The 12361-nt window shown below is 38.3% G+C and overlaps 1 long non-coding RNA gene across 1 annotated transcript in view; it reads left to right on the forward strand.

The window, feature by feature from the left end:
- Positions 1 to 488: 488 nt before the first annotated feature.
- LOC138762723 (uncharacterized) overlaps positions 489 to 12361 on the forward strand; it is a 41004-nt gene continuing 29131 nt past the window's right edge. The window contains exons 1-2 of the long non-coding RNA XR_011357094.1: positions 489 to 971; positions 5088 to 5226. This is a non-coding gene — a long non-coding RNA (uncharacterized lncRNA). The remainder of the gene's footprint in view (positions 972 to 5087; positions 5227 to 12361) is intronic.

The raw sequence follows: 12361 nt of genomic DNA on the forward strand, positions 1-12361 counted from the left end.
AGAGATGTTGCAGGAACTCCTTCAGTTGTGCTCTTGTGCCTGGACAGTTGTCTTCAGGATCACATTGACCATCAACTTCCTTACTACAGGAACTTTCCAGATACCCACAGCCATGTCTCAGCATTTGCTGCTCATTGCTGCATCAGAGATGTCACCTGACCTGGTATTTGTGAAGACATTTCTTTGTCGACAATGATCTTGCTGAGGAGTAAGTGCCATTGTGGGCTTGTCAGCAAGACCATGCAACCAATGACTGAATTGCATGCTGATAAAGATTCCCCAGAGTAGCCTGAACCTTTCCATGGGCAGGAAGGATTTAATCTCTGTGATAGTACAGGATACTATAACCAATGTATATATTTGTATATATTTACATATAGTAGTCGTGATTGGCTGAGAGTTGTAGCCACGCCTACTGGCAGGTCATAAAGGGCTGCTCTTAACCAGACCCAGGTCAGTCTGAACTGGTCAACCTCGATGTAATACGCTCCAGCCTTTTGCTAATAAAAGCCTTTGGGTCATTCGACGTGCTACAATTTCCCTCAACAAGAGGGTCATTTTGGATTTCTTCACAGTGAATGCTATATTTCCAAAAAAGCGCCCATGCCTCCTTCATCTCCAACAGACATTACTACTTGGTAAGATGGATTCTAGGAGTCTAGAATTATCCTCTCTTTCTCAGGTTCTTGAACCAGAGCATCCTCTCACTACTATCAACAGAGATACAATGAGAATCATGAAAGAAGAAGGACAGTGGAAGAGGTTAAAGGTGAGCACATGTTGCCTACAGTGTATGTTGGATGGAGGTGGATCCTTCTTCATCAGTGGCTGCATGTTGCAAACTGGCTTCTGGCACCAGAAGTGGACAAACAAGTAACGAGTCAGAGCCTCAAAAACACCAGGAGCCAGAGGAGCAGGAGAAAAGTCATCAAAGGATGCCTGTGCTCAGGATCCAATATCCCATCTTCCAGGTGAGTAGCGTCGGCAGACATGACTGTCTGGGATATCAGGAATTCCTTTACAGAGAGAAAAAAGTTAAGAGGATTTTACAAATTAAATTTCTCAGTGTCAATTAACTGATCCTCTTCACATAGTTTCATTTAAACCAACATCGTACATCAATAACAACACACCTAAAGAGACAAGCCCCTTAACAGGTCCACATGCAATGAATATAAGTTATGAATGAATGAACCTCCAATTATGTTAACAACTTGCTGCACCATTGTTTTTTTTTCCTGAAGTCCGACACCTCAGTTTAGAAACACAGACCTTGTATAAAATTCAGATGATCTCCTTTCTGGATGTAAACAGTGGTGTACAGTTCACACCATCATATCTTGAGAGATCATAGCTTCCTTCCACTTCATTACACTGTGTGGGAATTTTGATTCTAAGAGGAGATAACTATACTGATTCATGTCAGGTCCTGCCAGGTCTCTGGAACTTTCCTCCTCACATTTTCTTAGCTAACTGTGATTTGCTTATTCATCTAAATGAATTTGGGAGCTGTTCCCTTCTCCAATCTAGCCTCAGTCTGCTTCATGACATACTCTGAATTCAAGTTGTGAGATGCACTGAATTGAGTTAATTTCCACAGGAAATAATGAAGGGACTGTCTTAACATTTTTTTCAGGGAACAAAAGGGAAGGACCAAATCTTTTCCACTTGATCTAAAACCTCCATCAATAAGGGAACTAATAAATCTTTAAATTCTTTATAAAATTCAGAAGTAAACCCATAATCTCCTGGAGACTTAGCACTCGGTATAGACCGAAGTGCATCAATCAATTCTTTATCCTTCAAAGAAGGTAAAGTTAAATCGGATAGAAAATTTTCAATTTTAACTTGATCTTGCGATACGTCAGAAGTATACAATTTCTCATAAAACATACAAAACTCATCATTAATCTCTTGAGGTTTATACATAATCATCGAATGATGCCTAATAGAATTATTGTTCTAGAAACCTGTTCTATTCTTAACTGCCATGCTAACACTTTATGAGCTCTCTTCCCCCAATTCATAATACTGCTGCTTGGTTCTCTGTAATAATTTATCAAATTTACATGTTTGTAATGAGTTATACTGTAATTTCAAATTAACTAACCGTATTTTCTTATCTTCCGTATATGTTTGTTGTATATCTTTTTCCAAACTCTCTATCTCTTTTTCCAATTTGTTAAGTTTAGACATTTGTTGTTTTTTAACTTTAACAGTATAACTGATAATTTGTCCTCGTAAATAAGCCTTCAAAGCATCCCACAAAACAAATGAATATCAACTGATCCTATATTTGTTTTTAAAAAAATTTGGATTTGGTCTCTTATGAATTTACAAAATTCAAGATATTTCAACAAAAAGAATTAAATCACCAATGATAGACATTCTCTACTCTCTCTGAAGCAGTACAGGTAATTAATAACAAGGAATGATCAGACAAAATCCTAGACTTATATTCAGCCTTAAAAACTTGACCTTGTAATTGTGCTGATACTAAAAACAAATCTATTCTAGAATAAGAATTGTGGTGAAATGAATAAAATGAAAAATATTTTTCCTTTGTATTTAATTTCCTCCATATATCTACTAAATTCATGTCTTTCATTAACACCATCAGCTGCTTAGCCAATTTAGTTCTAATTACCGATTTAGGAGATTTGTCTCAACAACAATTAAAATCACCTTCTACCATAATTTTCTTATGAACTTGACTTAAATTTGAAAAAAAAGAGTCCACTATAAATTGTTCAACATCAATATTCAGGACATAAACATTCATTAAGGTCAAACATTCAGAAAAAAATTGTTCAATTAACAATCAAAAGTCTACTATCCACTTCAAAAACTGACTCCAATTTAAAAGATATCTTCTTGTTAATCAAAGTAGCAACTCCCTTGCTTTAGAGTTATAAGAAGATGCTATAACCTGTCCAACCCAATCTCTTTTTAATTTTTAATGCTTTTGTCGGTCAAATGGGTCTCCTGCAAAAAGGCCCATCAATCTTCAAATTTTTAAAATACGCCAATACTCTCTTTATCTTGATCGGGTTATTTAGCCTATTAACATTAAAAGTAGCAAAATTTAAATTAGCCTTAAAATATCTCTATAACTGTCCTACCAGAAATGGTGAAGCACCTCCCCATGGCATCAATTAAAAAAAAGCTAAAGATCTCCTCCAAGTAAAAAAAGAAGTCAAAAGGAATCCCCATAAGAAATTCCAACATAAAAAAAATACTCAATAGTATTACCCTAACCCTAACCCTTAACCCTTAACCCTAACCCTAACCCTAATTTTCTCCATTTTTAAATTGGAGGCCGTATCCATCATAAGTAATCCAAATCCGATCTCCAATGGAGATCTTATAGAAACATATAGGATTATGAAGGGTATGGATAGGATAGATGTAGGAAAATTTTTTGAGCTGGCCGGGGAAACTAAAATGAGAGAACACAGTCTCAAGATTCGGGGGAGTAGATTTAGGACAGAGATGAGGAAAAATAGTTTTTCCCAGAGAGTAGTGAATGTTTGTAATTCTCTAACCAGGGAAGTGGTTGAGGCTGCTTCATTAAAGATATTTAAAATTCGGTTAGATACATTTTTCCATGATAGAGGAATTAGGGGATATGGGGAGAAGGCAGGTAGGTGGAGTTAGGTCATAAATTAGATCAACCATGATCGTATTGAATGGCGGAGCAGGCTCGATGGGCCATTTTTGGCCTACCCCTGTTCCTACTTTCTATGTTCCTATGTTCCTCCCTCAATTACATGGGAGTGACAAATGCCATAAGGTGGCTGACAACTTTGGAAGGGTCAGCAGTTGAAACCACCCCCCCCCCACCACCGAACAGAACAATCAAAATTAACACTGAAAATCATCTCTAGTATCAAATGCCTCTTCCAAATCTCAGTTAACTTGATCATCATCAATGCCAATATCAATGAACTGCTGAGATTCCACCTCTTGTTTACCATTCTTCCCTTTCTGAATAACAAAAAGCTGCTAAGGAAACTTGTCTGAATTTTGACCCCCGAGTAGAGAATGAACAAAAACAAGAGCTTCAGCATCATCAGCAAAAATTTGAGACTGATAGTCTCCATAAAAAAATTAAGTACAGCAGGGAAACGAGAGGCAAATTTATAGCTCTTCTTCCATGGGACATCTTTAGCTGAATTAAATTCTTTACAATGTTTAATTACCGGTTGACTTAAATCAGCATTAAAATTACCCTGTTATTCTTAACAAGCAATTGACCCTGATTATTTCTTGCATTCTTTACCGCAAGTCTCAAAATCAATTCTCTGTCCTGATAACGCAAACAATGGATCAAAATAGAACGTGGCGCTTGACCAAGAAGCGGCTTCCTTCATATTGCTCGATGAGCCCTGTCGAACTCCAGACCATTCAGAAAATGCATTATTCCCAAAACCTCGGGAATCCACGTTTGAAAAAATTGGACTAGGTCCGGACCTTCAACATCTTCAGGAAGACAAACTATCTTAACATTATTCCTCCGACTGGTTCTCCAGAGCATCAGTTTTCTTCAACAAATCAGTCTTCTGAATTTCCCAACCTGTAAATGAAAATTCCATCTGTCCCACTTTCTCTTTGAAATGATCAACATCATCTTTACAGTCAATAAATACTTCAATCTTCTTAAATTTGTCCTGAACATTATCCACAGCTTTCAAACATTTTGCCACATCCATTTTAATTGAAGCTATTTCCCCTTTCATTTCAGCAAAATTGATCTTTCATAATTGAAAATCCTCGACTTATTTGCAAAGCCAGATCAGCAGTTGAAGACGAATCTGACTGGTGAGGGCTAGGCTTAAACTTCGAAGTCTGCCTCACCATAGGCTTACCCTGAAATATTACTGCTTCTTCTTCCATTTGATATTGTTCTTCTTCCTCCTCCACTCCAATGATGTCCTCTTCTTCCTCTGTTGGTAAAAAGGCCACTTCAGCACAACTACGGGTTCAGATATCTTCCCCTACCAGCCCAGAATCACTCGGCCGAGGGAGATAGGGTGACGTACGCATGGACAAAGTTTTGCAAATGCGCAATTGATTTTCCTGCTCAGGAGTTGATCGACGTTGGCACCGGCATCCTCTTGCGTGACCGCATGCAAAGTCACCGCTGGTGTTGTATACACCTTACCGCTGGATTGGTGTTGCAATCGAGGTTGAAGAGAAATTGAGTCGGCAGGCTGTATTGGTAAGGTAGGCCAAGATTCCTCCATTGTAGTCAATTGTTTAATGGCTGTTTTTTTTTCACGGTTTGAGTCTTAATTTTTCTCATAGTTGCTAGTAGGATACTTCAGCAATACAATCAACAGTTTTTAAGGTAACTTTCAAACTTTTATATGGGTTTTAAAAAGTTCTTTCAAGGGGAGGTATTTTCCATGTCTTCTCCCTATGGCATCACGCCACACCCCCCACCAATTTCACTATTGAACATAGACTATAAGATACTTGCCAAAGCCCTGGCAAATAGATTGACAAAATATTTGCTGAAACTAATGACTATGGACCAAAAGAGGCAAGCCTCAGACAAAATCAGTAGGCTACTGAGTATAATACATCTGGCACAGTCAAGGGATGACAAATGTATAGCAATATCCCTAGATGCAGAGAAAACATTTGACAAGTTAGAATGGGACTTTTTATTCAAAATGCTAGAAAAATTGAACCTGGGTCCAACTTTTATAAGTTGGATAAGGACGCAAGGCTAAAGTTGTGACCGATGGACAAATTTCTCCAGCTTTCCCATATTTAGATCTAGTAGGCAGGGGTGTCCTTTTTAATCAGGTCTATTCATTTTAGCTATTGAACCATTGGCTGAGGCTATTCAGCAGGATCCAGACATTAAGGGATTTAGGGTGGATCAGGAAGAGCATAAAATCAATTTATATGCAAATTACATGTTGGTATATCTGATAGACCCACCCAACTTGCTGTCTAAACTATACTCTATTCTGGAAGATTATGGGGAGGTTTCTGGACACAAGATCAATTGGGATAAAACTGACATAATGCCATGAATGAAAGGGGATTACAGACAGTACCAACAAAATAGTCAACTGAAGTGGCAACAAGATAGGATCAAAATACCTAGGAGTTAGAGTATAAAACAACTTGGATATTTTATATAAGTTGAATTGCACCCCCTTGCTTAGAAAGATTGAGAAAGACTTGAATAGATGGATGGCCTTGCCTATCACACTGGTAGACATGATCGATTGTGTAAAATGAATGTGTAGCCAAGACGTCAATACTTCTTCTGGACTCTGCCTATGGCATTGTCACAAGGATTATTTCAAAATGTACATTCACATATAAGAAGATGTCTTAGGAATGGTAAGGTAGCCAGGGTTTCCATGGAGAAGTTAACATGGGACTACAGTCAGACTTGTTTAAAATGACCAGACTTTAAAAAATACTATTGGGCAGCAGAGTCGAGGTATTTTGCCTCTCTATTTGAGGAGAAAGGTGTACCTTCCTGGGCTCAAATTGGTCTGCACATGGTGGGTGAGAAGGTAGCAGGGATTTTATTTATAAATGGATTACTAAATTGTTATCTGGCAAAATAAAAAGACAGCGCCATATTAAAACATGTCATTATTATTTGGAGTAAAATTATCCAGTGTATAGGAATAAAAATGGGACTGTCGCCAAAAATGTCCCTAACTCCGAATAGGTTAATCATATTGACAGTAGATAACAAGATCCTGGACAGCTGGTGCTGGAAGGGGATCAGGTGTATCAAGGACTGTTATGAGTAGGTGCAACTAACGTCATTTGAACAATTTAGGAATAAATGCACTATTGGACATTATCAAATAAGACATTCCTCTGCTACCTTCAAATAAGATATTTCATGTGGGACAAATTAGGTCCATTGATGATCTTACCGATATTCAGTGACATAGAGGCCCTGATTCAAAAGTGGAATACTTAAAAATTTATTTTGACAATGCATTTCCTGTTCCAAACAGAAAGTTCAAAACCAGGCCTCTATAAATTCAGGCAAAGATGGGAGTCTGATTTAAGAATAACAGTTAATGAGCAGTGCTGGTCAAACCTTTGTTGGATCAGCATGACAGCACTTATAAATGCAAGATTTAGGCTGGTACAGTGCAATTTCCATCACCAGATATATTTGATGTTGCAGAAAATGAACAAAGCCAAGCCAGAAATTTCTGACCAATGTTTTAGGTGCGGTATAATAATGGGAATCCTTATACATTTGACTGGACATGTACCAAGGTGAGGCCCTTGGTACAAGTCCTGGGAAGAATTATAGGTAAAGAGTTCCCAGAGGACCCAGAATTGTTCCTGCTGGGGAATATACTGGATATAAGACTCACGATGAAGCTGACCCAATTTCAAATACAATTCATAACGATTGCATTGGCAGAGGCGAGGAAATGCATAGCAGTTACCTTAAAATCCAACTCCCATCTAGACATTGCTTGTTGGAAAACGGAAATGCAGACCTGTGTTCCCCTGAGAAAATTACCTATAATCTGAGAAAAAAAACTATAGTGCATTCCTTAAAATTTGGCGACCATATTTAAATTACATTGAAGCACAGTTATACGGTGTCTCTACCCCATACACCACCTATCTACCCTTCCATTGGGGGGAACTAGGGAGTTGTTCCATCATGCCATAATCGAGAACAGCCAAGGAAAAGTGACAGCCTGGGCGCCATGCTGAGATGTGGTGAATCCGCCAACCTTATTTATTAGTTAATTTCTTTTCCATTTTCTTCTTTGTTCCTGTTCATTTGGGTGTGGTGTTCGAATGTTCAATAGTGCCTTGATGTGCGTCTGCCCCTAAACGGATTAGTATGTGTAGAAAGAGTCCTGGAGCTAAGAAGCTACTTGAAAGGAATAAGAGTCATGGACTATTCCAGTGCTAATTCCCTTACCCATGTTGTAGATGTCCTGTATTTGAGTTTTTAAAAAATATAAATAAAATATTCCAAAAACAAACAACATGAACAAATACAAGATTTTGCAGTTAGCATGAAATCTTGACAATCAGATTACAGAACTGAATTTGAAAACTTCTGGAAAGGAGAAATAATCTAAATTTTGTCCAGCTCAGTGTAAAAGATTGACTAGTCATGGAAAATTATTCACTTAACACACACAAATCTTTCACGGCTGATAACGAGAGTTTGGACACAAAATGTTGACAACTCTTCCCTCCCTCAACATCCCCACCACAAATGCCAATCTTGCTCAGCCGGTTGTCTTTTATTAGCAGATCACTCTTAACAACATTAATTATTGTTTAGTAAGCTGTGACATCTTTCTGTTCAGTGGCATTTCAACAGGATGTTATCGTTGCAAGGTTATTGAGTCTCGTGAAGAAAAAAAAAATAGATGAATACATAAATAGGGGTCCAGCAACCCACTTTGGCCATAGATAATAATTGAAATGCTGAGGATGGCTCGAATTTGTTTTACCATTGTTTAATCTAAGCCTGCAGAGATTAGCCATTTACCAACAATTTGTTTTTTTTTGTTTTTTTTTCACACCATAAACCACATTAACCATGATACACACTTTTTCCTTTTCAAACATTAATGTATGACTATTTTTTGAGCTGTTCACAGAGCAAATGAAAATGTCCACATTATCTATCCAAATACCTATTATCTGTGGCATGTCTGATAAAAGGAACACTTTGGATTTTACACTTCTGATATTAACATTGTCATGCAAAACTGTTCCAGAATGGAATGGTACACTGCATAACAATGTTTCATCTGCCCATGGGCTTTGTTTGATAAATTCTCATGTGCTAAAATAGAAAAGATTTGTTCATCAATCACTTGGTTGTGGTGAAACTTATCATTGTTTGCTACAAAGTGTACAATGAATTCCAGGTTTTCCCAAGTGAGCACAGAAGGCGAGGTTAGGATCATTATCACCAAGGGGAAGGATGGCCTACTCACAAGATTTTGCCATGGAAAAGATGCTCTTTGGTCCATGGTGCTATGCTCAGTCTCTCGAAGAATTATTCACCTCACATTCTATCTCAAGAGGCTTACCAATGCTTTCCTTTCCAAATTAACTGATGGTCATAGGAAAAGGGTTAGGTTATTTATCTGCCTCTCCACAAGCCCACCCTACCATTCAATATGATTATGTCTGATCAATCTCAGATCCCAACTCATCTTCTGAGCATTTTTCTGTTATGTTCCATTTCCTGATCTTTCAAAAAAAAAATCGACATCTTCTTTAAATACCCCCACACCACCCATTGGAGTAGAAAATTCCAGAAAATCACCTCCTTCTGCACGCACCTCAATTTCAAGTGACTGCCCCCTTGTTTTTTATATTTGAGATTTATTGTACCTCATTCAAGATTTGCCCAGCAATGGAAACACCTCAACATTTACACTGTCATGCTACCTTAGGATCTAATGTGTTACAATCCTCACTTATCTAATCTTTTGAATGTCATTATTATATAATGTTATATATCTGATACATGACATATATCACAGTAACACAGTGAATACATTTGTGATTTATTTTAAATTTATGTCCTCTGATTGCTGACTCTCATGCCAGAAATGACATGGTAAAGGAAGAAAAAAAGAAATGAAAGAAAGGATTAAGAGAAAGAGCATCAAAACATAGAAGCAGACACTGTTTCTTAGCTCCAGTATCCCAGATTCAGTCCTGATCTCCGGGGCTGTCTGTGCAAAGTTTGGTCACTTTCTGTGACTGGATAAGTTTCCTCTGGTTCTCAAGTTTCCTCCCATATCCAAAAGATATGCTGATTGGTAAGTTAATGTTCTTTCTTTGGCTTGGCTTCGCGGACGAAGATTTATGGAGGGGGTAAAAGTCCACGTCAGCTGCAGGCTCGTTTGTGGCTGACAAGTCCGATGCGGGACAGGCAGACACGGTTGCAGCGGCTGCAGGGGAAAATTGGTTGGTTGGGGTTGGGTGTTGGGTTTTTCCTCCTTTGCCTTTTGTCAGTGAGGTGGGCTCTGCGGTCTTCTTCAAAGGAGGTTGCTGTACCACTGTGAATAGTCCCTGGTGTAAGTGGGTGGAAATATTAATGGAAATGCAAGAAGAATAGGTTACAGTGAAATTGTGGACTTCAGGAGGAAGTCCGGGAACATGACTCAGTCCTCATCAAGGGCTCAGTAGTGGAGAGAGTCAAGAACTTCAAATTCCTGGGTGTCAACATCTCAGATGATAGGTACCAGAGCCTCCTTGTTGATGCGATCACAAAGAAGGTGATTCAGTATGTCACTGAAGACTCTTGTAAACTTCTACACATGTACCGTGGAGAGCATTCTGGCTGGTTGCATCTTTGCCTGGAATGGAGGCGCCAACTTTCAGGACAAGAATAAACTCCAGAGGGTTGTTAATTCAGCCTGCACCATCACAGGCACCAGACTTCATTCCAACGAGGACACCTATATGAGGCAATGTCTTAAAAAAGGCAGCCTCTATCCTCAAAGATCTCCACCACCCAGGCCATGCCCTTTGCACTCTGCTACCATTGGGGAAAAGGTGCAGGAGCCTAAAGATGAGCCCTCACTGTCACAAGCAGAGCTTCTTCCCTGCTGCTATCAGATTCCTGAATAATTAATAAACCAAAGACACTGCATTACTTTTCGTGCACTAGTATTTAAATTTTTTTATAGTAATGTTGCAAGATGGTTACGATATGAATGTTTGCCCTGTGATGCTGTTGTAAAACACTGAATTTCATGATGTTCATGACAATAAGTTTTGATTCAGGATTATTGGGGGAATGGGATTGTTTTGTGAGACATTTTACATTTGGTGGGATGAATGGCTTCCTTCGATGTAAAAAGGAAATCTGAATAAAAGAAACAACAGAAAGTAAAATAAAAAAATGTAAAGAGAAAAGAAGTTAGTCAGCAAGTCTGTTTTGTAACACAACAAATTAAATGTGTTTAAGGACACAGATATAGTGAAAAGAAAAGCAACAGGTTTATTTCCACACAGCATGGCCCTAGGAACAGCAATGTGATAATGGTTAGAGGAAAATGTTGACTAATCCTGGTCAGGGAATCAGTTTCTACACCTGGAAGAACTCCAGAATTCCAAATTCATAAACTAGCAAGGAGGCAATCCAACATCTGCAGTCTCTCTTGTTTCCCTTTAAGATGCAATCAATTCTTTAACAAGAATCAAAGATCTTTACATTTACTGGACCATGAAGTTTAAAACCTAATTATTACCAAAAGGATTTCTTTGACTAGCTTTGTTTACGCGCATGTCCGGTATTTGGAAATGGCACTGTTGCTCTCAGTGTATTTTTATATTTATCAAAGTGATTGATGATATTATTAGGGAACCAAACATGTTTTTTTTCAGGAGAAATAGAACAACATCAAGTGTTCTAAGTTTAGATATTGCAAAAGTCGAAAGCAATTTAGAATGCTCTCAACATTGCTCAGAAAATCCGTTCACCTTTCATAAACCAAGAGTGGAATTCTGCTTTGATTCAATTCTGTTGATTTTGACTGCATAAATTAGAAATTATATGGCATCCAATCCAGGTGAAGGTTCGCGATTTATCTTATTTTGATATTTAGAATAATATTGATCATGCCCAACTGTGACGCAAGCAGACATCCTTCATCATTTTATTCTGACCTTGTTTTGTTTCCCTTCTCTCAGCAAAACAAAACGTAATTTTTTTGTAGTTTTCCAGAATCATTAGCCTGTGTTTTAAATTCATGTTGTTTTGGGGAAAAGGTGGAGGTGAAGATTGTTGTAGCAGATTAGGTGGAGGGGGGTGGTGATAGAGAGGGCAGAGATAGGTTGTTGCATTAGCATTAGGGTTACCAGGTTCTACACATCTGTCTATGGTCTTTAAACCCACTGTCATTGGGTTACTATGCATTTTGAGTATCTCCTGACCAATTAGGCTAAGGATATCTGGCAACAATGTGCTTGAGTTTAATTTAATTTATACATACAGCACTGTAACAGGCCCTTCTGGCCCACAAGCCTGTGCCCCCCAAATACCCCAATTAACCGCACATCTTGAAGGTTGGGAGGAAATTGGATCTCCTGGAGGAAACCCACGCAGACAGGACAAAAACATACAAACTCCTTAAAGACAGTGATGGATTTGAACTGTAGGAGTGTCGCACTAACTGCTGTATTAACCGCGCTGCTGTAATTAAGTTGATTTCAAGCAAAGAGACTTTGTGAACATTCACCAGTGTGAATTGTCAAAATGAAGTACATATTAAAAGGCTTCTCCTTATTTTAGTGTCAGCTCTTTGAGTGTAAGGGGCTGCAGAGGGTTCTCTGATTTACATGCTGTTCCAGAGGATACACT

This window comes from Narcine bancroftii, chromosome 5 (genome assembly GCF_036971445.1).
Source record: "Narcine bancroftii isolate sNarBan1 chromosome 5, sNarBan1.hap1, whole genome shotgun sequence".
NCBI classification, from domain to species: domain Eukaryota; kingdom Metazoa; phylum Chordata; class Chondrichthyes; order Torpediniformes; family Narcinidae; genus Narcine; species Narcine bancroftii.